A 26,404-nucleotide genomic window follows, 5' to 3' on the forward strand; every position below is an offset into this window, starting at 1 on the left:
CGTAATGTTTGTAGCTGACAACGGGGACTTCGTGAATGTGCGATAAACCGATGTCGCGCATGTGGTGTTCGCGTTGTGTGTCGTCAGATTCTGGGATACTTTTCACATTGTCTTCATATCTCGGCTGCGTCACTAACATCGGGCGGTTTTTTGTTGTCTGCTATCCTGCACTATAAACTCATCAAAGTTTCTGATTCACTTAAAATAGGTGCCAAATTCTCTGAGCCCACCCAGTATTTCGCCGGCGGTATGCCTGCGCAGAACAGAAAATTATCACAGAATCGGAACAGAAAATTAGCACTAACATATGTGCGGGCATCGGATTTGGCAGTACGCTGGAAGATATGCTACAAATACGCTGTATTACTCATCGACGCTGGCAATAATGCGTCTGAAACGTCTGAAGGGCCCTGTAATGGCTTTTACAAACAGCGCATTCCTGTTAGCGTTCCAGTCTCATACGATAGCCCACAGCGTTTGTCATACAACCTGCCCACGCATTTCCTTCGTCCATGAAAAATGATCCTCCGCCCACCTAACTTTCTGCCGCCCCCTGCTACGCTTCCCTTGCCTTGGAATCCAGCCCGTAACTCTTAATGACCATCGGTTATATTCCGTCCTGATTACATGTCCTGTCCATGCCCATTTCTTTTTCTTGATTTCCACTAAGATGTCATTAACTCGCGTTTGTTCCCTCACCCAATCTGCTCTTTTCTTATCCCTTAACTTTACACCTATAATTCTTCTTTCTATAGCTCGTTGCGTCGTCCACAATTTAAGTAGAAGCCTCTTCGTAAACTTCCAGGTTTCTGCCCCGTACGTGAGTACTGGTAAGACACAGTTGTTATACGCTTTTCTCTTGAGGGATAGTGGTAACCTGCTGTTCATGATCTGAGAATGCCTGAAAAACGCACCTCAGCCTATTGTTATTCTTCTCATTTTTTCAGTCTCATAATCCGGATCCGCGGTCACTATCTGTCCTAAGTAGATGTATTTCCTTACCACTTCAAGCGCCTCGCTACCTATCGTAAACTGCTGTTCTGTTCCGAGACTGTTAAACATTGCTTTAGTTTTCCGCAGATTAATTTTTAGACCCACTCTTCTGCTTTGCCTCTCCAGGTCAGTGAGCATGCATTGCATTTGGTGCCCTGAGTTATTAAGCAAGGCTATATCATCAGCGAGTTGCAAGTTACTAAGGTATTCTCCATTTACTCTTATCCCCAATTCTTCCCAATCCAGGTCTCTGAATACCTCCTGTAAACACGCTGTGAATAGCATTGGAGGGATCTGTCTCCTTGCCTGACGCCTTTCTTTATTGGGATTTTGTTGTTTTCTTTATGGAGGACAATTCTCCCAGTTTTAATTGTGCTCGTAACAGAGCGCCCGCAAAACTCGCTTAAGCGCTGAATGCCACCTCTATAGACTATTTGACTGATTGTTCTAGACGGAACTGTGTATCAACTTTACCCCGAAGTTCTGTAAGAATTTGGAAGTCAGTGCGCTGGTGAATCCCTTGATCCGCCTGAATTTCGGCTGGAAACCCAACTCATACGAATACTGACAAAAGCGGGTCTCCTACTTCGGTGGAGCTGAGCTCTTTCAGTGGAATTGATTCCGGAAACTTAGCCGGACACAGCATGGTAAACAAGTACATCTAATCCGACTTTGCCTTAGGTAGAGGCCCTACCGTGTCTATCACAAGTCTTAAAGATTCTGAAATTAAGGGAAATTTAGTGGAGCTTTCCAGGTTTCCACTGGTTTACGCAAGCACTGGGAGGCATCGCATGATCTCACAAAGTTTTCTACATCTTTGAAACAGCCAGACCAGTAGCATTCCATAAACAATCTTTCATTTGATTTGTTTATGCCTAGGTGGCCATACCACCCATTTTCATGACAGATTCTCAAAGTAGCCTCCCTGTACTTTGTATATACGACTAACTGATCTAGAATCCTGCCCTTTCGGTCTTCGTAGTGCTGATACAACAATCCTCCTCTCTCCTGTATCGTCACGTTGCGACTAGCAATGCCTTGTTTAGCTGTGAGATGCAATTTAGCTAAGCTGTCATCATTCTATTGCTAGAATGCCGGTGGTCCTCTGTCCACATGTAAGAGCCGATCAAAGTTCTTTGAGGCCGGTGATAGTAAGGACGCTGTCTCGCTTGCGAGTGCGTCAGCTGTGCCTGCAGGCGTGAACTTTGACACTCTAGTGATACGCTCTCATAGAGCTGGTCAGCTGGCAGGCTTTCCTCAACCGTTTTTTCGGCCCTGGAGCTGTTCGGATTCGGTTACTGAAACTACCTCTTTTGCTGCTTCCGCTGGAGCATCTTCTGCATTTTCAGCCGAAAGCGACGCAATTTTACGAGCTTGGCCTCGTGTCAACGCCTGTACTACGCCGTCTCCCAGCTTAAGCACCTTGTCCTGCAGTAATTGATGCGACCGACTCGAATAAAATGTAAGGGTGCTGCTGCGAGAATAATTTGGAAACTGCAGCCTCAGGTCGAGAGCTCCCCGAACGGTCCACTGGTCTGTTTTATCCATGCGACTTCTCCCTTGAAGCCATCTACCGTCACGTAAGACGGATGGACAATGTCCATAGTGGCGGCACTGTCTCGCGGCACTTGGCATGCTTTGTCATTACCTTGCAGCTCGTGAAGATATGGGCTAAATAGTTCTATATTCTCGTCCGTCTTTTTCATTAAAGTAGGATAAAACCACGCTAGGCTTCCCGCAGTTAATAGCGATATGTCAAAGTTTGGGGCACTTATCGCAGCGGATCGGTCTAGAAGATTCGAATTTTCTTATCTGCTCTTTTTGTACGGTTGAGCCGTTTGAGTTCTCTTTGTTCTTTTCTCAGGTCCTTTCCTCCACGTCTACAGGCTGTGGTCGTCTAGTCCAACGTTACTAGATCCTTTCAGTTGTCAAACTCCCCTTGCGGCGGCCGTCGATACACGGCCCCTTTTCGTTTCCACTCAACAGGTGGCGCGGCGGCCGCTGTTAGCCCGGCCGTGCTCGGCGCCCTACGCTGCGAAGCGCTGGCGATTGCTTAGCGAGTGGCGTTATTTTTGTTGAAATCGCCAAATATGCACAGCGCGTCATTAATCTATTTGCTGCTTATTTCGTACCCATTCCGAAGTTAAAAAAATGCCACGACTTAGCCAACTGAACAAGGAAAGCACTTGCGCCCAAAGCTGTGACGGACCACTCTTCACTGCGGCCGTCGTTTGCGTCTGCTAGAGCACGGCCGCTTTTTATCCAGCGGCCGTGGCTAGTTACTAGCAACTAAAAGAGAAAGAAATAAGACAAGATCTTTGTTTTTCTCAACGAGTTCAAAAGCTTTTATTACAGGAGCCGCATACGGCTTATGAATTTACCGCGTGGCTTTACAAAAGACGAGCTTTTTTGTTTGCGATGGCTACTTTCTCTCGTGTTTCTAGGCGGCGGTTCGCATCTCTCGCATAGAAATGCATTCGCGTGGCAATGAAAAAGTTCAGTATTTGGCACGTGAACGCGCACATGTGCTCATCGCAACCCAGCCGAGCAAGACTGCACTTATCTAGTTCATCCAGGACTTTCCAAAATAGGTCACCGCAGAGACCTGCCTGATCAAGGGAAAATGATACGGAGTCATTTGCAATTCTTACGAACTGTAGCATCTTCATTGTTGGATGCTTGAGGCTCCCTTCCTTAAAGCTTCGATATGTTGTCAAGTATGCATCGGAACCAACGAGTGGGACAGTTGAGCTGATGTCCTGCAGGCACAATTCACACTCTGTGTGCTTGCTCATTTTGTGTATGACATAGCCACATGAGTAGTATGTCACAGCATCGTCTACACCGCCTCTGAAATAGCTGTGTTCGGTGTCCATTCGCTCAAGAGAGCTTGAAGGACCAGAAGTAATTGCTAGCAGCCTAGCCTCAATCTCATTTCTCAAACTAGCTCTGTTCAAGCGATGGACCGCTCGAGCAGTGTTCAATGCCTCTTCCACGCTGACAAGTACAGCATTTGGTTCGCCTTGTACACTTCCACGTAGTGCTGTTTTGATGGGTGTGTAGAGGCTCAGCAGACGAAATATCTGCGAGAAATTCATGACAGTTGGGTGCGACTCATCTCCTCCAAATGATCGTGCAAGACCAAAATGCCGCTGAAAGAAAAAAATATACGCATTAAAGTGGATATGTAAAACATCCATAAATTATATATTAAAAGGGAAACAAGGTCATTGTGGTAGGTACCTCCAAGGGGTCTTGGTTGAGCTTGGCAGTGAGCACATAAAGCGCTCCCTTGTTGAACAGATAATTGATAATATCCAGCGTAGACAACAATGTGACGCGTAGGGACTCCGTCGTTAGTTGCGACGCGAATAGCTTTGTACCTTTCTCAACTGCATTTTGCTCAGTCACATTTAAGACTTCTAGAAACTGCTTCATGATCTGGAAAGAAAACGTTTCAACAGTTCACGATAATGAGAAGCAAAACGACGGCATATGTAAGATCAAGCTTAGGCTCCAGGATGAGATTTGGCCACTTGCCTGTATCTCTTTGGAATGACGCCTGATTCCCCTGCATGGAAGCTTGACGTTGAGTGCATCGAAAACATCGTTCAGCATTCTTGTGAATGTCTCAGTCCCTTCAGAGTCTTTCAAGGCGAGGACATTTGCTTCCCTGTACACACGCAATCCAATTGACGTTCCACGGCTAAAGAGCTGTGCAAAAGAGAGAGAGAGAGAGATCGCATTTTTTTAGTTTACGAACAGAAAGGCAACATACTTGGACAGCAACAAGTTATACCTGTGTAGCCATCCTGACGCTCATTTTGCGCAGGTTGTCAGGGGAAACATGTGCTTCAGTGAGTTTTGGCACAACACGTACATGCTTCTTTTTTTCTGTTTCGTAAAGGGTCACATAATGCTGAAAGTTGATGCGAAGGTCGCCAGCCTGGAAATAATAAAAAGAAATTGTTAAACTGTTCGGAAAATAAGGAGATTTTTTTCCCTTACCATTCCGTATGTGTGCTTCCTCAGGTGGTTTCGTATGCACTTCACAATATGTGGAACATCACAAATGAAGTAAATATTTTGTGACGGTTCCCAGGGATGCTCAATGAAGTGGCATGTCGCATCCATTTTTCCTGACACTCCAAGCTGGCCCCACATAGATCTGTTGTTGCCAGCCCCATCACTGATCACAGCCAGCACTGACGCATTGTTTTTGTGCAGTTCCAGGATGCTGCTCATTACCAGTTCTGCAAGAACTTTCCCAGGAGCCGCTCCTTTTGTAGCAAAGCTTGCTATTGGCTGCACCCAGTCTTCGAACAGTGGCACAAACATCAGTACCAATGCATGATCAGCAAGGTGGTTTGCATTTGGTGCCATGACTTCACCATAGTCTATAAAGCCATCCATTCTGCATGAGGCCTTATTGAAGGAGACACCTCGCTTCAACTTTATCTCGTCAAGGAGCAATACTCCTAGCCGTGTCAAGTGACTTTTGTTGCTGAAATGGCTTCTGACACTGTTCAATGCAACTTGGTTGAATCCATACTTGCATGGTATTCCTGCTATTATTTGGCGAAGGCGAGCCTTTGATGGCAGTGGTAGCAGCTGCATGTCACCAAGTAAAGTGTAGGCCTTCGGGCTTGAGATTTGCAGTAACAAACATGTCATAAGCCATTCATCATCATATCGCCTCCCATTTTTTGACTTGGCTTTTGTAGCCATGAAAGCTGTTTTAAAAGCTAGTTGCTGCCTGGCCGGAAGAATATGAAGAGAGCAGTCAATTGTCTCTTCTGTAATTGCACTAAGCTTCCTCTTCATCAGAACGACTTCTTCCTTCAGTTTTTCTCGCCTTGAGGTTGCACGAATTGCTTTGCGACGCAGTAACTTCAAGCGAGCAGCCTGCTTTTTCTTGCTATCTTTTTGCTGTTTCGTCCGCTGCAAGAAAAGCTTCTCGAGAGTCCGGCACTGAGCACATGTAGCATTGACACTCAATACCGTGCATGTGTTGCGCCTCCACGTTTCACCCTGCTTTCTTGCCACCACTGGCGAAGAGATTTTTGGGTACTTCTTTGCAGGACAGCCCTTACACAGCTTCAGCTGTTCCACATATAGCACGAGGCATGTGAAGTCTTCCATACACTTGAACTCAGTGGTCTGCTTCCCGGCATACACACTGCGTGGCACAACTCGACCATCTGCGCTGACAATTAAATTAAGGCTGTCTGACAACACCACAGACATTTCTACATGCGGGATATTCTTTCTTATCCCGAGCTTGTACAAAACGACCGTTGCCTTAACAACGTCAAGGGACCAACCTCGAATTTTTCGTCCCTCTTTCGCCATGCGACTGAGCACATGAAACACATTCTCCGCCGGCATGCTGTCATCGGTAGGCAAGCCCGCTTCGTCGTCGGCAGCTCTGACAGCAGCATCCACACACTCACCTTGTTTCTTATGCCGCTTTTGTTGTGCTGGTGATCGTCTGGGAGCTGATGCTCTGCGCTTCCGTGTGGGTTTCGAGAGGTAACTTGGGCAGTTCGGAAACAGGCGAGGCACGGCGTCATCTTTCAGCGTCCATTTGTCGCGCGGTATGACCACAATATCACCACAAATGTTGTGTTCGAAGACCTTCAAAATCTCATCATTGATGAAGTGGAGGTCGCAGACGGAACACGAGCTTGAAAGCTTCTTGTCCAGCCGTGGTATAGCGCGCTCCCACTGTTGAAGGCGCTCAGCATTGCGGGGTGCCTTGAAAAAATGTCTCTTGTCCACGGATCGCGTGGAGTCGTAGCCGCTCTTACAGCCTGGAACGAAGCAGCGTGGCATAGTGCATACGATTGGCAGCGCGATGCACAAAACATTAAATACCGCGAGTGCGAGCGCAAACGTGAGCAAACGACAACTACACACAGCGGCCACCTGCGCACAACGTGCTGCTACGCTGCGCCTTGCCGGGCTAACTCCGTCGTGCACGCCCTCTCGCGGCGCGCAACGGAAAGGGGCCAGGCGCCGCTCAGCAGTTTGAGAACTGAAAGAATTTAAGAGCGTTGGTCTAGTCTGCGAACCCTTTTTGAACGGAAATGGCTTCCGCGATCCGTTTCAACCGTCCCAATTTCCGTCCTCGGCATTCAGCTTTCTACGCGTTGCGTATTCTTCGGTTAATTCAGCCGCCCTTTCCACAGCGTTTGCATTCCCTCTGTCTTGCACCCATCGCTTCAGAGATTGGGGATGCTTTTGTGAAACTGCTCTATGCACACGTATTCAATAATCATGTCTCTGCACTCGTACGCTTCCGCGCTTTTCAGCCACTCGACTAGGTTGGCCTTTAAACCGTATGCAAACTCCGGGTACCCCTCGTTATCCCTCTTGACCGTGCATCTAAACCTTTGCCGAAAAGATTCGGCTGAAAGGCGGTACTTCTTCAAAAGACTAGCCTTAACCTTCGCATAATCATATGCATCTTGTGCACTGAGTCTGGCAATTACTTCTGCCGCCTCACACGGCGACATAGACAGCAACCGCTGTGGCCATGTACTCGGGCCGAAGTTCATCTTCTCACAAGTCCTTTCAAAACTTCCTAGGCACAAGCCTATGTCGTTCCCGACCTCAAATGGCTTTAACCCTTTAATGCCCATTGTTGACCTGGAGCAACAGCCCGAAAACTGTTTTTTTTTTCTTGAATGCTGCCTCCTCTATGATACTGATGGCGCCATCTGGGGGAAGACACCAAGCATCTTGAACTTCAAAAAAAAATATGTAGATATGCAGCACCGGTTCTTTCGGCTCAAAACCAGCGGATTCTTGAATCTGCTGAGAACTGGCCACGTGCCTTCAGCACACGTGAGCAAATTTCTTGAACTGCAGCGGAATAGGACACTACAACAACTGTTAAGAGTTAAAACAGCCCAGAGGACGTTGTAGGACAGTTACGATGACGGTAACCAGTGTGGCTGTAATTTGCACAACAGAATTTGACCCGCCAAATGTGGTGTTGCTCATGAGCAACAAGTAGGCGCCATGAGTTATGGTGAGGTACTGCTGGCACTATTTTCCCTCTGGACTGAAGGTAAAACAAATGAATTACACAGTGTTAATTCTACGAAACAGAATAAACATTAGTCATGGCGTAATATTCCTTGTATATTATAAGTAGATGGAGACGTCAAAAGAAATAAAATGGCTGACTGACGAAGAAATTCGGGAGCTCATCTTCCTTCCGAATGGGGAACTGTCCGATGTTGACTTCGACAGTGGCCCGGATGACTCTATGATCCTAGAGGTAATCGAAGATTGATCGATTCCTGTCCACTTGAACTTGCGCGCAAACTTCGCGATGAGAAGTCATGATAAGAGGAAGACGTAGAAATGCCAGGTGATGCTGTCAATGATTTCCCGGGAACTTTTCGTGGACACGCAGGCACGTGGCGGTGAAAGAAGGGAGAAAATGTTCTGAGGACATGGCTTGTTTCCAAGCCATAATTGCTTCAAGGCCTTCCATGTAAAGTAGTACCACAGGTGCCTTATGTTGCTCTGGAGCAAAAACTCATTGTTCAGCAATGGATATTTTTTTCTGACAGCATATTTGGGATATTTTGCCCGTCCTTTATGCATGTCAAACTTTCCGTGATGCTGCATATTGAAACAAAGTTTTGGGCATCAAAGGCTTAACAGCCTTTCCATACGGCATGATTCTGCCTCAGGTGATCGTTCCACAGCACCTTCACTTGCTTGACGCTACTCCAAGCGTTTGCTTTCAATCTCAAGTTGCATTTTTCTTAGCTCGCGTTCCTCTCTGTCCCTTTCTTCTCTATCTCTGTCCCGTTTCTCTCTTTTCCTAAGAAGATCTAACCCAATTTCAATGTCGTCCTCACTAGCCTGTTCGGAAATCAGCTGCAATATTTCCGACTTTAGCATTTCCTTGCGTACATCTAGGCCCAGTTCCTCACCAACAATCAACAATTCCTCTCTCAGCAGTGTCATTAACTCCATGGTTGCTGCTTTACTGCCTTGACCCTGCTCTCTAAACATACCTAGGTAAACACAACATAGCTAATAGTCAAAAATCCAGCTTGTTGTATTGTAGGCCTCAATAATCTGCCTCGTAGTCTGAATTCCGAGTGCATGCACCCCTCCCCCCTGACTGCACGGCGACCCAGGAAAACCTCTTCATCGAGATGCCAGGCGAGAAGGTTTCCTGTAAGAAGATAACCTGGGGCTTCCTTTCACAACTGCGTAAGTATCCCTGTAGGAGAGCCCTGTTCCTAGAGAAGCCCCTACAGTTCCAGTGCCCTACTTGGAATGTCTCATGGGGCGGAGCCGTCTCTTACAAGCGGGACACCGATCCTAGGTGGGCTAGTATCGCAGCTACATCGCTAACTGCGGAGTCAGAAAGACGTATCATCTGGCTTTGCATATCAATAACTCTATCACCTGTTTCATACTTTCGCACAAAGCGGGTAATATCTCGCGCACCTCAGATTTAGCTTTACGTGGCACGTTCTTTTGATCACAAGCTATTGTCCTCTTCTTCGGGGATCACGACCCGTCGGTGCACTCGGCCATCGGGACTTCCAGAATTGGCGCATTGACTGTAGAGGTGGGCTCCATATATTCCTAGCGCCATTATTCTCCGCTATTACACCTATTAGCCCATTAATGTTCTCTCTCATAGCCGCGTTCTCGCGCTCAATCTTGATTTTTTTCCTAACTATCATCACCCTCAGGCAGCGACCTCGACATCACCTCCGATGGTTCTCCACGGACCAGATCTACCCAAATGGGGCGGCACTCTCTGTGCATGACCTGCTGCTGCTGCAGGTGGCCCCTGGCTCTGGATCTCGACTTGGATCGGCTTCGGGGCTCGAAGCGAACCATGGAAGCAGATCGGCTCCAGGAGCAATCATGGGAACGGCGCCGGGATAAACCCCTCGAACGGTGGCGATCCCTAGGCCGCGATCTGGAGCGGCGGCGACCTCCCTCGGGGGCTGGTTGCTGGGGACGATGCTGTTCCAGCTCGGGGAACCGGAATTCGGCACCGCGGTAATTCAGGGTGGGGCTTCTCCTCCGGCTCCTTTCACCTCTAGCTCGTTCTCTTCGACAATTTCGAAGGACGTAAGGGATTACAAAGCATTGCCTGCATTCTTTTCCTGCGGTGAGATGGTTCTCGCCGCACAACTTGCATTTAGGCATGCACCGATACTGTTCGTCAGGGTTCGCGGCTCCACATCCTCTGCATATGGCTTCGTTGGGCGTCGGACAAAATTCGGCAGGATGGCCGAGCCTTGCACAACCGTACCAGATGTCGATCTTCCTACGATATAAAGTACATCTGACCAATGCATTCTCATACCGGACGTAGTTGCGTACGTGGTATCCATCAGAGGCAATTATGAGGGCGCCGGTGTCCTTGATCCTCTTAACTCCCAGCGCCAGGGGGCTTCTTGCATTAACAATTTTGCGCTGCAACACATAAGGCCCATCACAACGGGAACGCCTCGTATTACGCCTTTGAACGTAGCATATGGGGCCGTGCGGTATGCCACTTGCTCGCGCAGGCGACCCACCACCAAAATATTCCTGATACTGACATCCTCACATGGTCGCATTCTCCTCCTCGGGGCTGCTGACCGAGACGATATACTTTTGATAGTTAGGCAAGATCATGTCCGCTTCATGCTTCGAATTCTCGATGCAACCAGCGGTGTTGATTGCATCAGCCACCACAGTCGGGCCTATCCTGGATATATTGAGGCTACTCTGAAATCAAATCACAATTTTGATGTCCTCACTCGGAAGAGCCGGCATTCTTCCACAAAGAATAATGCCGCTGTTGACATCAGCTCTGGTCCTGCTACAATCGTTCTGCCCGGACACCGCGCAAATCTTTGGCCGGCTAATTGCCAGCCACAATCCTGTAGAACATCATTGGGGGCAAGTTCCTCCCCTTGCACAATGTATTCTATGGGAAGGAGTGTGCTATTCATTCATTATTGAAATGCTCGACACACTGATATGTGACTCATGCAACTGTGAACCAAAAATTGAGGGCGTGTTGTGCTTTTGTAATCTGTATATGACATCGAACGCGTTGTTATTAGAAGGGTGTTAAACCGTATGAGCAGATGGCCATCTTTAGAGACGAAGATTTTCCCACCATGGCCCCCCGCATCGCGCGCTTGCAAAGTGACGAGGACGCTGCTAGAATTCATGAAATCGACAGGCCTCGGTGACCGATTGTAGGCGTGAAGTGATAGACAGCCGCTCGTATTCACACTAAGAGAACGTTTTTCCCTCCCTCTCCTTCATTTTAAACTGTTAAACCCCTTCCCCCGTGTAGGCTAGCAAACAAAATGTGTGTCTGGTCAACGCCAACTTGATAGCACAAGGCCTTTTCACTCCAATCCACGACGTCATGTTACTTGGCCCGATTGCTATAGAATATAATGGGGATGCTCCCGAGTAGGCAACAGTGATTTTGACGTCACCGCTTTCATCACGCCAGCCTTGTCAATGGAAATTTCGGGCCAGGTATCGTGACGTCATGGATCGGAGTGAACAGGCCTTGTGCTATCTAGGTGGCGTTGGCCTGGTCGACCTCATTATCTTTCCTTCCTTCTTTTCCTCCTCCGCTTACAGTGGTATCGAACTCTCAGAAATGTTTGCTTATTCTAGCCACGATGGTTCGGTTCCATCACTTGTGCTCAAACAGGCGGCTTCTTTTAGCAGAAATAAAGTGCACTCGCGCTTTGTGCATGAGCTAACTTATGAATGTTTAATATTATCGCCGGATATCGGCGTGTAACTGCCTCTTAAGGGTCAAAAACAGCACGATCATCAGTAGTACGTTCAAGCACACAAAGCACTGTCCCCAGCTGCACCCTGAGCGTAAAGTTAAAAGCAGTATATTTCGACGGCTAGCCGGGTGTTGTTGTCTGCAGTGGTTTTTACTGATATTTGAGCTGATATCACAGCGCAAGTCCGTCAGCACCTTTCTAGCTAAACATAACTACACTGCATGGACTTAGGTCGAAGAAGCCAAAATTTGGTTGCGCAAAACTGCAAGAGAAAAAAACTTGAATGCGAACCTAGATAACATCACGCTGAAATAGATATTACTAGGCAAAGCCTCCACCGCTGGCGTGGCGTATTTGATAGGATGTCCGCCACGGCTTCGGTAGGTGGTTGGTTCGAAACCCACCGACGGACACCCGCCAGAAAAGGGTACAGACGTCCCCCGTACCAGGCGTCTGGTTGTGTACGGGGTTTGTGAATGCCTGGTGGAGGTGACGAGGGTCAGCCCGGAAGGGTGGTATTTCTCTAGACGCAAGTGCACGTGTGCCTTAGCTCTCCTCGAATACGACTTTGTTACACGCGTACACTTGCTTCCGAATTGGTCTCGCATGACCATTCGATATCCGGTTAGAATGCATTCCGGTGACTGCTTCTCAATCAAAGAAAAACAAGCTTGATCCGATGTATGTACCTCCTTTTTTTCCCGTTCCTCTTAACGGATATTTTTGTCGGCTGCTTTTGGGCCGTGGGGTCGAAAACAAATTGAGCATAATATACAGGTAGTCTGCATTTGAATACCATAAAAAATGAGTAACACGTCTATGACAAAGAATATTTATAATTATTGCCGTGTTACTTATACATAAAGAGCACTCATGTTGTACTTCAGCCTTCAGTTAGTGTAGTTTATCATACCCCGTTTTTTCCTTGCGCTGTCCTTAAGTTTGCCAATCGCACACCTGTTTATACAACGCGGTTACATACGAGTTCATCAGAGTGTCGAAAAGAACTTCTGTTTTGTTTTGTGCATGAAAATGTTCGGTCTTATCGTTTGGATTTGAAGCCAGAAATGACAACTTTCACCGTTCGAAGCTTTTTCACTCTGTAGTTTTCAGTTGAGAAGCATATGTACGAACATATCGCAAAACATATGCACGAACCAAACCACACAACTTTTTTACAAGACTTCGATAAAGATTTATGTAAGCGTGTTTTATTAACGCACGTGATATCGGTAAATTTTCACCACCTGTATTTCTTTGCCGCGTATGTACTCGACGGCGCACGATCGTTGCTGGATTTAGGGACTACCTCAACGCCGCCGCGGTGGCCGACGTGAGATCCGGCGACTTCGTGCTTAGCAGCGCAATGCCATGGCTGCTGTGACACCATGGAGGCTGCCTGAGACCCCGCAGAGTATAAATGTGTGAAGGCATTTTATCCTCTTCTTGGCGTCATACAAAGACTGCGCGTTCAAGAGATAGTTCGGTAGAGAATAGGGCGGAGTTACTGCGCTCGGCACCCCAGTGCATTACTCTTCTCGACAGGACAGTCGCAGCAGTGCAAGACTGCCTATGTATTTTACAGCGAAGCTGTCTTTGGCTGGTTTCCAGCGTTTCATGTGTGCGTGTGCAAAAACTATCATTATGTGCACCGCGTTTACGGGGGTATGAGCAAGTAGGGGGTATGACTAGGCCAAGCGACGTAGTTTATCTCAGTTTCATTTCCCCCCTATAAAGTGTAGGCCACGTTTCATCCGAATTGTGCAAGAAAAGCGCGCGTACGAAGAGCAACGACGGGAACAGAACCGCGATCGTGCTCGGCGACGGCGAGCGGCACAGAATGCCGACGAAGCTTGTGCAGCAAAGCACCAAGCGCATGTGGGTCGCAAGAAAAGACGACGCATTTCGCGAGGCGTAGACTGCTACCTAGTTACTTCGGCACAATTGTGCCAACGTCGATCGGTCCAAATGTGCGACCGCCACCTTCCAACGAGAGCTGCTGTACAGCAACTTCGGCGCCAATTGCAACGCGTGTGATAGACTGCGATTTGACCACTGTCATACTATGATCGCGGGCGTGAGGGACGACGAGAAGGGCTACCGTGCGTTGAATCTGTTAACGCGGTGTTCCTCCGACCACTGCTTGTCTGACTATCAGTTGTGTTGTACGTGTCGAGATGAGCTTTTGAAGGGTGCCGTTACGCGTTTCGCCACGACGAAGGGTTACGTGTACCTGCCCGTGCAGGCGCATCTTCTGAAGTTCAACATTCCTGAGGAACGGCTAGCTAGTCACGCGCCGCCTTCCCTTCGTGGGCATCGAACGTTTGACGCAGGCAGGATGGCAGTTGGGAATAAAGGGTCAGGTCCTCGACATGCCCATTGACGTACAGGAGACAGTTCAAAGTCCTTCACGTGACATCGACAACCGCATTGCTGACGAAGCACACATCAAGCGCCGTCTGTTGTACAGACTGGGGATGTCGTCCTTGTCACCACCCACCGTATACGTTCTCGCCGGAACATCAAAGAAGGACCTCGAAGCTTTCATGACCGTTGCATTTGGGGGGATGCTCCCAGTGGACCCTAATCCCATCGTCACTGTTGGTGACTTTATCGTCCCTTTGTCTCATCCCGACGGAAAGTGGTTCTTGGCCTTTCCCTCAGGAAGGTTGGGCCTTCAGTGTTACACGAAGGCCAACGTCTCTGCGACGCGCCATCGGCCATGCATTGGCCTAACGTTCGCTAAGGACATCACCAGTGTCGTCGCAGTGCCCATGGCCGTCCTATCCCAGCAAACATAAAGCAATATAATTACTGTGATGCCGAGATAAACGTCGATAAAAATAAACATAACGAAGTGCATACTAGTCCCTTGTGCTACTTTGTTTTATTGTATTTTTGCATTTAAGCACGCCCACATTGGACATGCGCCTTTACAGAGTGAAATGGCTCTGAATTTTTTACTCAAGTATCCTCTGGATAGGCCGGAATTCTTAAAGTCCACTATCCAAGTAGGCTGGCCACATTTTTAGGCGGGGCTTCTTTTTGCATTGGCGTACATTTTGCCTTGATATACCCTAGGGAATGGCTTTTGATTGAACTCATATGTGGTACCAAAAACTGGGGGTTTTTTGCAAAACAGATATTACGACAGAATTGGTCTGAAGATTACTATAGACGGTGACGCGAGTAGCACTTGAACTTTGTAGTTACATATCACATTAACGAAATCACGTTTATTTAAGTATATTCCAGTGGCCATACTTAGGGATATGGGACACACCGCTATCGCCCCGCTTTTCCCAAAGCACTTACTTCACATTGTGGCCCATAAGCATAGCGGGATCAGGACCAGGATGGAATCACGAGGACAGAAGAGCTTCAATAGAACTTCCAAGCCCGTATGGCAAACGACAACCACATGCCGACATTGAGATTACAACTCCCAAATGATGAAAGCGATATGACGACGGCAATATGAAAACGATCTCTTGAGGGCAAAGCGGTGACGACGAATGCATGACGACGATGTCCTGAGGGCAACGATATGACGACGGAGGGATGATGAATGTTAAATGACGACGAAGGCATGGCCGCCACCGCTTGACGACAGCGGTATGACAACCTAATTATGATAGGGACGGTCTGAATACGACGGCAGTGGCGATGATATGACAACGGCGCCACAATGACGGTTGTTTCACGCAATGGTGATTACGATATATTGAGAAAAAAAATAATAAGTTTCCGTATCGACGGAGGCGGGATGACGTAGCCGCATGCTGAAAATAGGATGACGTTACTCAACTGATGACGATGGTACAACGAATAGGTGACGCCTACTGCTTGCTGCAGTTTTATCACGACCACCTTATGAGGGCAAGGACTTGGCGGTGACGACATGGTAAGCGCGGGATGTCGAAGTTACAATGGCAGCTTTAGAGCGACTGCGATGGCATCACGACGACGATGTAACAACAGATGCATGTGAATGTATGACGACAATGGCCTTATCGCGACTGAATGCCGTCAGTTTGATTAGCATAGAATAACGAGAGAGGAATAACGCCGATGGAACTGCAAAAGCGGTATGACCACGACGGCACCTCGACGATATTGCAACGAGATTGGCGCGAACACAAGCCTTTAAGTATTACAGTTTCGCTTTAAAATAGAACCAAAGATAGCGATAGGAAACGCGCGAGGCCTGTGTTGGGCACCAGAGTGATGAGTGCCCCGGAAATTACCAGGCGACATACGCATATCCGACGGGACAGTGCATGCTATGGTGCCGGAACCGCGTTGTTGGAGTTCTGCTAGCATCGCGCGCGCATCCATTCGAATATTCATGGGGCAGCCGCAGTGGCGCCAACGAGCTTGGAAGGCTATATGCTATGACCTTTTGAAAAAGCACCAGAAATTCGCGATGCCCTTACAAAAATGACTTTAGGCTGTCTATAGAAAGACCATAGACATTTTATAAAAAGACGGCCTTGCCTTCCTATAGATTTGGACTTTTCTTGACACAAAGTCTATAGACTGTCTATAGACAAAAGTCGATAAAGTTTCTATTTCTTTTTGTCTATTCGCAGTCTATAGAAAAAAATCGATATGGTGTTCGTTTCTTTTTTGTCTACTTTCCCACAGCAGACACTGCCTCTATTTATTTTTCTCTGTTATTTGTCTGTAGACTTTCTATAGACGAAAGTCGATCAGAATTCTATTTCTTTTTGTCTGTACGCACTCTATATACAGTCTATAGAAAAAAGTTGATAAGGTGTTTGTTTCTTTTTTCTCTACTTCCCCTCTGTAGACTACCTATAGACAAAAGTCGATACAGGCTCTATTTATTTTTCTCTGTTATTTATGTATAGACTGTCTATAGACGAAAGTCGATAAGATTTCTATTTCTTTTTGTCTTTTCGCAGTCTATAGACGGTCTATAGGAAAAAGTTGATAAGGTGTTTGTTTCCTTTTTGTCTACTTTCCCACAACAGACACCTATAGACGAAAGTTGATACAGCCTCTATTTATTCTTCTCTGTTATTTGTCGATAGATTTTCTATAGACGAAAGTCGATAAGAATTCTATTTCTTTTTGTCTATACGCAGTCTATAGACACTCTATAGAAAAAAGTCGATAAGGTGTGTTTCTTTTTTTCTACTTCCCCTCTGTAGACTACCTATAGACAAAAGTCGATACAGGCTCTATTTATTTTTCTCTGTTCCGCGTACGAGTGTTTGCGGCCAGAGCGGTACAGCACTCGAATATCATACTCTTGGAGGCGAAGCGCCCATCGAGCGAGGCGGCCTGAGGGATCTTTCAAGGACGACAGCCAGCAGAGCGCATGGTGGTCCGTGATGACGTCGAACGGGCGGCCGTAGAGGTAAGGACGAAACTTAGTTATGGCCAAAATGATAGCCAGGCATTCTTTTTCTGTAACGGAATAGTTTGCTTCCGCTTTTGTGAGTGCGCGGCTAGCGAAGGCAACAACGTATTCATTGAAGCCAGTCTTTCGTTCTGCAAGAACAGCGCCAATGCCGACGCCACTGGCTTCCGTGTGTATTTCTGTCGGTGCGCTTGGGTCAAAGTGTCGGAGTATGGGGGGTGAGGTTAGAAGACGGCGCAGCGTCGTGAATGCGGCATCGCAAACTGGCGGCCAGGCCGAAAGGTTGTGGTTACCTGCGAGAAGCTGCGTGAAAGGCGCTATTATGGTGGCGAAGTTGCGGATGAAACGACGAAAATTGGAGCATAATCCGATGAAGCTGCGGAGTTCTTTTGTGCTCTTTGGTCGTGGGAATTCGGCAACGGCTTGGAGTTTGGCTGGATCTGGGAGCACACCATCTTTCGAAACAACGTGGCCAAGGATGACTAGCTGCCGGGCGGCGAAGCGGCACTTTCTTAAGTTGAGCTGGAGTCCAGCATCGGCAAGGCAAGTGAGCACGCGTTTGAGGCGGAACAGGTGAGAAGAAAAGTCTGGGGAAAAGATGACAATGTCATCGAGATAACAAAGGCATGTCTGCCATTTGAGGCCCCGGAGGATGTTATCCATCATTCTTTCAATTGTTGCAGGCGCATTACAGAGGCCAAAGGGCATCACGGTAAATTCATATAGGCCATCAGGCGTAACAAATGCTGTTTTCGGGCGGTCTGCGTCAGCCACGGGGACCTGCCAATAACCGGATCGTAAGTGTAAGGACGAAAAGAATTCAGCACCTTGGAGGCAGTCCAGTGCGTCGTCGATACGGGGAAGAGGATAGACATCTTTCCGGGTTATCTTATTTAGACGCCGATAGTCCACACAAAAACGAATAATCCCACCTTTTTTTTTGACCAGCACTACCGGGGAAGCCCAGGGACTGTGTGATGGCTGTATAACGCCGCGTCGAAGCATGTCTCCTACGTGCTCATCGATGACGCGGCGCTCCGTCGCGGACACACGGTATGGACGTTGGCGTAGCGGTGCGTGGCTGCCGGTGTCGATGTGATGAACGACTGTAGAGGTACGTCCTAAACATTGTTTTTGGAGGTCGAAAGAAGTTCGAAATCGGTTAAGGAGGTCAACGATCTGCGTGCGCTGACTCGGAGTGAGGTTAGGATCAATAAATGGAGCAAACGTTCGGTCACATGCAGGCGTAGGCGCAGAGGCAGGGAGAGCCATAGCGTCAACGTGAAGAGGAGTCGAGTCATCAGGCACATCGTACACAGAGCTCGTGTCGAATTCGTCAGCAAAGCCGAGGCACTCGCCACAATGTAAGCTTGATGGACACGAAAACGGATTCGAAACGTATAGTGCGCTGGAGCCGTGGCGAAAGGGAAGGAGGGCAAAGGGAAGCAAGAAGGGATGACGACGTGCAGCAAGTTGAGATGGCGTGAAAAGAACTGTGGAATCGCAGAAAGCAGCACAGGAAACGGGCACAAGGGCGGCAGAGAAAGGAGGGATATCAGCGTCGGTGATGACGAACACCCGAGCAGAAGGTGGAGGCAAATCTTCAGAAGGACTGCCGCAAAATGGAGTCAGCGCAAGTTCCGCACGGGCACAATCAATAACAGCGTGATGAGATGAGAGGAAGTCCCATCCTAGAATGATGGCATGAGAGCAGCGGGAAAGAACAACAAACTCGATGTGGTGTAGACTGTCTTGTATGGCGACACGGACGGTACATGTTCCTAAGGGCTCAATTGGCTCACCGCTTGCTGTATGCAGCGAAATGACAGAAAACGGCGTCGCGACTTTTCGGAGCGTACGGCGAAGCTGGTCGGCAATCACGGACATGGCGGCACCCGTGTCGACAAGCGAGTGAACGGCGACACCTTCGGCAAAAACTTCAATGATGTTCGTAGGCAATAAACGACGGCTTGAGCAGTTCGCAGAGATCGCAGTTCTTGCCTCCGGAACTGCGCCTTTTAGTTGTCCTCCACAGCTGGAGGGCGGCGGACGATGGGGGAGAGGGAACGTCGACGGGGAGATGGAGACCGACGTGTGTTGAAGCTTCGGGGAACAGGAGATGAAGGAGCGAAGTGCGGAACTGGTGGCGAATAGCGGGACTGGGAGTCAGTAGTATCCCCTTGATATTTCGCAGTATCAGGAGGATACCAACCCCACCGGCGGCAGAACCGTGCCACGTGGCCAGCAAAGCCACACGCGAAGCAGATTGGCCGGTTGTCTTGGGTACGCCACTGATTATTAACAGAGGGTCTAGGTAGCGGTGCACTGTTTTGAGCTGGGCGTAGGAGCTGCGGAGGCGCGCAGAAGCCGCTTCTGGGCAAGTAGTTCGCAGCTGGAGAAGGCGAGGCGTAGAAGCCGCTTGTGGGGGTGTAATTCGCAATTTCAGGCGGTGGTCTTGGCCTGGCGACGACGGCAGCGTACGTGAGCGGAACCGGCGCTGAGGGTGGCTGATTAGCGAGAGGTAGTGCATCGCTGACTTGTTCGTGTATGACGCGTCGGAGTTCCGGGGACAAAGAGGACTCAGACGACTGGGTAGCAGGCAGCAGTGACAGTTGGCGCGCGACTTCTTCGCGAACGAAGTGCTTGATTTGGTCGAGGAACGTAGAGTGGGCGGGAGCTGCACTGGAAGTGCCAGTTAAAGCCGAAATCGTGTCGTCGGGCGCGGCATCTCGGCGCGTAGTAAGGCGTTGTTTGCGGAGCTCATCGTAGCTCTGGCACAGAGTAATGACATCGTCAATCGTTTGGGAATTTTTCGCCAAGAGCGTTTGGAAGGCGTCATCCTCTATGCCCTTCATGACATTCTTGATCTTTTCAGAGTCGGGCATGGCGGGATTAATGCGCCGGCAAATGTCGACTAGGTCCTCAATGTAGCTTGTGAAGTTTTCACCCGTTTGCTGAGCTCGACTACGCAAGCGTTGTTCTGCGCGAAGCTTGCGCACAGCAGGGCGACCAAAGACTTCTTTGAAAGAATGGGTAAATGCTGTCCAGGTGGAGAGGTTGGATTCGTGATTCCGGAACCAGAGATTAGCGACTCCAGAAAGATAGAAGATGACGTTAGTCAGTTTAGCTTTGTCATCCCACGTGTTATGCGCATTCACGCGATCGTATGACGACAGCCAATCCTCCACGTCATGGTTGTCGTTGCCGCTGAAGACCGGAGGATCTCGTTGGCGTAGAGCACCGGAGCAGACGACAGGCGATGCCAGGGGAGGATCGGGCTGCGCGGCGTCCTGAGGCATGGCAGAAACGGTAGGGAGCGTCCGGCTGTGGAGTTCCAGGTATGGGAAGGGCCCAGCACGTCCACCAAATGTCAAGAGGCGTTATAGTTTGATTGCTAAAACGCTCAGCAGAGCACCGCAGCGAGAGGACACAGAGCTTCGGCGACACAGGCACAAGCCTTCCAAGTACTCGTCGTCGTCGTCTTTCTCTAAACAGTGCCTACTGCTCATTCTTCTTCAGTACACATGTTTTAGTTGATAAGTAACCTGATCAGTACGCCCCCATTTATGTGCATTCTACTGAAAGTGTGGCAAATGTATTCATCTCGAAGTATGAGAAAAGAGACATTGCAGACTGTTCTAAGCGGAAATAAATTGCAAATGTTAACGTGATTTTTCAAAGCTGCAGTCAGTATGCTGAGCATATTCGTTCGGCACAGGCATATTGTATTAACACTTGAAAAATGTGCACAGGCCAGCCGGGTATTTTTGTTTCAACAATGATTATTATAGGAATTGTTTGGGATTCTCGCATTTCTTTTATTTTGATAAGTACACTGTGTGTCACATGAACCTGTCTTGAAACGAAACGTACCGTTGCTGGCACCGGCGACCACTACGGTTGTCTAACTGCTTATCATACTGTAGTATAACTAAACATCATAATGGTACTGATTAATATTGCCATGTAGTCTTTAGTCAGAGGTAAACAAAGTTAACTAGAGGCATAAGTGATGAGAGCGAATTATATAGAAAAGTACTATTGAACCGTAAAAGTAACTCATCGTATAGTTTTCCCTCTCATGGTTGCATTTGTTTTACGTGTGTCTTCCGTGCTGTACTCGTGTGGCCATCAATTATGAACTTGCCGAAGCCCTTGTCAGCTCTATTAAACTTGGGATTCAAGTCAGTTGCATCTAATACTGCATGTCAAGTGACTGACGTGTTGTTCGTTTTATCCAAATATTATGGACTGGCAGTACTTGGCAACATTAAACCACAATATTTTTTATTGCACTTAAGCTGCAGGCGTCATAGACTGCCAGAAAAGTTTCATGAAAACAGCCAGGGAAGGCTTGGAAAAAGATCGGGAAATATTAAAATGGCCACATAGGTATTCTGTCTTGTTATATGTCATACAATGTTTCCAGAGAATCCCTGTGTTAAATATATTTTTAAAACGTTTCACTTCATAAAAATTGAGGGAGATTGGTTCCATTTATTAAAAAAAAAAAAGAAAGTCAAGCATACTGACAAGGCATTTCTTACTCAATATGTTTTTTTTTTGCGTTAAGCACACGTCCCGAATCTCGATAGCCTAGAAAAAATTTTCATCTTTCAAAGCACCTTAAATAATTTACTGTGATAGAATTCATTCCAACTATACTAACTGTTCTGTTTCTTAGGAGGTGCATATCTGTCGTGCCATGACACAAAGTTCTCGTGTGGTATTTCGGGTGCTCATGTGGTATACCTAACTTGGAAACCTTTTAGCATGCCCATGAGGCCTCATTACCTGTAAGAAATTAAGTGACCCATCTGCCTTCTGTTGAAGTTATGGCCAATGACCCATTCATTTAGAAGTATGAGAAAGACATTTAATTGTGTATTAAGCAAAATAAAGTGCAATCTTTGGCATGATACTGTGAATATTCCAGTCACGTCTTCTGAAAATATCCCTCTGCACGGGCATACTTAACTACCAGCCAAAAAAATGTACAGACAGCCCAACTGGGTAACGTTTCAGCAATAAATAAGAGACCATTTGGGATAAGTATATTAATTCATCATATATGAACTTGTCAAAAAAAGGAACATACTGTTGCTGGCACAAGCAGCAGTTGTGACTGTTTAATTGTGCACCATACCATGCAATAAAACATTGTATAAAGGTACTGATTTGTATTGACAAGCAGCCATTAGTCATAGTTAAACCGCATTAAGTAATGACTTATATGGTTTGAGCAAATATATTAAGCTGCTTAATGAATATACAAAGAATACACAGTTGTTATTTTTGCCTCATATTGCTGCATCTACTTATTTGCAGCATACACCTGCAGCACCTTTAGGACTAATGACACAAAGGTCAAGGCCAGCCTGGCGACCATGCTTGCCAAGGAGTAGTGTAAATATTTAATCTGTTTCCATAATAGCGTACGACATGAATTTAAGGAATTCATCTATTATATTGAGCAATAAAAATGGTTAATGCATTGCCGGTGCATTTGTTTTATTTTTTGCACTGCATGATTCAGCACTATATAAATTCTTTCTGTTTATGCAACACATATGAAAGTACAGCTGGTTCAGGAGCATTATTAATCTACTAACGGTAATATATAAGTGCAGACGAAAAGGAACAGGTGCACATGCATAAATACATTCAAAACTGTTTGCTACCGCATGTAAAGAAAAATGTAAACTAACTTGTAGATTGCCGCTATGGAGTTATGGCCTTATACACTCTTTGTAGACTTCTCTATAAAATGTCTGTGTCTTGTTGGAATCTCAGCGCTGACACCCGTTGTTGCAAATGCACCGCTGGCACGAGTTGTTGCATCTGGGTCGCAAGCCCCAAGGGTAGCGTTGGCCTGGCGCACAACTGGAAGCATCCGAAGGTCCTGGCAAAGCATGAGTCGACTGCTAACAGAGCAACTTGTTTATTCTAGCATCGCAAAAGAGCGGCCGGTCAGGTCGACCGAAGTGGAGAGACAGGAGAGCACGTATCTCGACGGAAGAAATCGGAGCCTCTCTCTTGGCGTCCGGGGGCAGCTGCTCTTATACTCTCGGAGTCGAGGGCGAAAAGGAACGCCTCGTCACAGGCGCACGTGATGCGGGGCATGGACAGGCTGAGAGAAAGGTTCAGACGAGTGTAGTGACGCATCCGCCGGTCAGACCTCCTCGCTTCACACTTGGGGAGCTCCTCTCCCCGGCTGCCGCGCTTTGACAAGCGTGGGCACCAACATGCACACACACACACACGCACACTTCAAGACACGTGGCATTGAAACATGCCTGGACGCGCTTGGCGGGGAGGCGTATCGGCGGCGCTGAACGGGCCAAAATGTCCGCCGCTTTGAACGAAGCCCCGGCGTCCGTTGCATCCGCGCCGGCTATACCACGCGTCGTAGGCGAAACGTAACAGACCGCCCCACCGGGGAAGGAGATCCCGATGGTCAGGGGACTGCATCCGCTGTCCGGAGGGATGTCGCTCGATGATGCTCATAACCGAAGTCGGGCGTCCTTCGGCGTTTCTTGAGCGCAGCGCACAGAGAAGGCATCGTTCTCTCGTTCAGGTTCACACAGGACACTGCAAAGTGACTTCGGGAGAGTTGACATTTTTGTTCTCGTTCCCGGCGAGCGTTAGAACTACGCCGAAACTCAACCGCTCAGTCAGCAAGCACGGCACAACCCTCACTAAGCCCTGCCAGGCTCTTTCGCCTTTTATACTACTGCCTAGTTCCTTACAGTAGTCTAGCAGCACTCAGAACGCGTCCACAAATTGGAAAATAGCACTAGAAAGCACGTCATCACTTTGAAACACTAAACAAAAGCAATATGTTAAAAATCCTGCCTCAGGAAGAAAAAAAACAGTAACAAACAACTCTGAGGCTGATTCCTACGTTAGGGGCTTCGACTTAAGCCATCGGCGTTACCGTTGAGACTCCCCTTTTTGTAACGCACCTCAAAGGAATGTTGTTGCAAAGCGAGGCTCCAGCGCAGGAGGCGGCCATTTGTGGAAGAGATGGTCTGCAGCCATTGGAGAGGGCAGTGATCCGTCTCAATGATAAACCTCGAGCCGGCTAGGTAGCATGACAATTTCTGAACGGCCCACACGAGACACGCACACTCTTTCTCGGTGGCGCTGTACGCCTGCTCACGACTGGTCAGCTTACGACTAGCATACAGGACGGGGTGTTCCACTTCTCCATTTTCCCGTTGGCACAGTACAACGCCCATGCCTCGCTCGCTAACATCGCACTGAACAACGAACCCTTTTGTGTAGTCTGGCGATCGTAGCACAGGCTGGCTTGTTAGGGCGCTCTTTAGGGCGCTAAGAGCTCTTTCCTTTGTCTCGTCCCATACGACTGTTTGGGGCTCTGTTTTTCTTAGAGCATCCGTCAGGGGAGCCGCGATATCAGAGTACCTGGGGATGTACCTCTGATAGTAGCCGGCGACACCTAAGAACGACCGAATATCGGTCTTCGTGCGCGGTTGCGGGAAGTCTCGCACAGCGGCCACCTTCATTTCAGAGGGGCGGCGACGACCCCGTCCAATCACGTGACCGAGGTAGACAACCTCGGCCTGTGCTAACTGGCACTTGGGAGCCTTGACTGTCAAGCCCGCATCGCGCAGGTGGGTTAGCGCTGCCCGCAAGTGGGCCATATGCTCAGGCCAGGATGCGGAGAATATCGCTACGTCGTCTAGATACGGTAAAGCGAATTCTTGCTGTCCCCGCAACACTTTATCCATGAGGCTTGAAAAGCAGTATGGCGCGTTCTTCAAACCAAAACTCAAAACTTTAGGACGGAACGTTCCTATTGGTGAAATGAACGCCGCATACCTACTAGCCTCTTCTGTAAGTGGAACCTGCCAATAACCCCTGACAAGATCTAGGGTGGAAATAAACTGAGCGCTACTAACTTTCTGAATGCGCTCCTCGATGTTAGGGATCGGATAAATTTGATCCTTAGTGATGGAATTAAGCCGGCGGTAGTCGACGCAAGGACGAGGTTCCTTGCCCGGTACCTCAACTAAAATCAAAGCGGAGGTATAATCACTCTCACCCGCCTCAATAACACCGAGCTGTAGCATTTTCTTTACCTCAGCCTCCATAATATCGCTCTGGCGGGGTGACACCCGGTACGCCTTGGATCGTACTGGCTCTGGGGAGGTAAGTTCTATGTCATGAGTAAGGACAGAAGTCCTACCAGGCCTCTCAGAGAACAGACCTTGAAACTCTTGTAAGTGCTGGTGTAGTTCGGTTTTCTGCTCAGGCGACAGCGATGCTTTACTGATTAAGTCACTAATGACTTGATCGGTGTCTTTCCTGTTCGTCACTGAGCCTAGTCCCGGAAGCTCGACCGGAAGCTCTTCGGGAACGTTTACCATCATGCACACCACTGCTTCCCGTTGTTTATAGGGTTTGAGCAGATTACAGTGGTAAACTTGCTGTGCTTTCCGCTTTCCTGGCAGACTCACCACGTAGTTAACGTCCGACAGTTTTTGAACAATCCGTGCTGGGCCCTCCCACTGCACGTCGAGTTTGTTTTTTAGCGATGTGCGCAGTATCATGACCTCATCGCCCACCTCAAAACGACGGGCCCTGGCTGTCCGATCATAATAAACCTTGGCCCTCTGCTGGGCCTTTGCCATTACTTCACCTGACAACTCCTGTGCCCTTCTTAAGCCTTCGAGGAGCCTAAGCACGTACTCCACCACGACTGGTTCGTCGCCCCTGCCTTCCCACGATTCTCGAAGCATGCGAAGCGGAGACCGCAGCGAGCGACCGTACACCAGCTCAGCTGGCGAAAACTCCGTAGCCGCATGCGGCGCGGTCCTTAATGCAAACATCACCCCAGGCAGACACAGCTCCCAGTCAGTTTGTTGTTCAAAACACAATGCTCTCAACACGCGCTTCATGACGGAGTGGAGCTTCTCAACGGAATTCGACTGTGGGTGGTACACTGAGCTGTGTAACAGCTTTACCCCACACCTTTCGAGAAAAGTCGTCGTCAAAGCGCTAGTAAACACTGTGCCCTGATCTGATTGGATTTCCGCAGGAAAACCAACTCGCGCAAATATGGACAGTAGTGCATTGACTATCTCAACTGAGCTGAGTTCTTTAAGCGGCACGGCTTCAGGGAACTTTGTCGCTGGGCAGATCACAGTCAAAATGTGTCTGTACCCCGTGGTTGTTACCGGCAGAGGTCCCACTG

The 26,404-nt window shown here is 48.3% G+C and overlaps 1 pseudogene; it reads right to left on the minus strand.

Moving 5' to 3' along the window:
* Positions 1-3,333: 3,333 nt before the first annotated feature.
* Positions 3,334-6,894, minus strand: LOC126526487 (uncharacterized; annotated as a pseudogene).
* Positions 6,895-26,404: the final 19,510 nt, after the last annotated feature.

This window comes from Dermacentor andersoni, chromosome 8, assembly GCF_023375885.2.
Source record: "Dermacentor andersoni chromosome 8, qqDerAnde1_hic_scaffold, whole genome shotgun sequence".
Taxonomy (NCBI): domain Eukaryota; kingdom Metazoa; phylum Arthropoda; class Arachnida; order Ixodida; family Ixodidae; genus Dermacentor; species Dermacentor andersoni.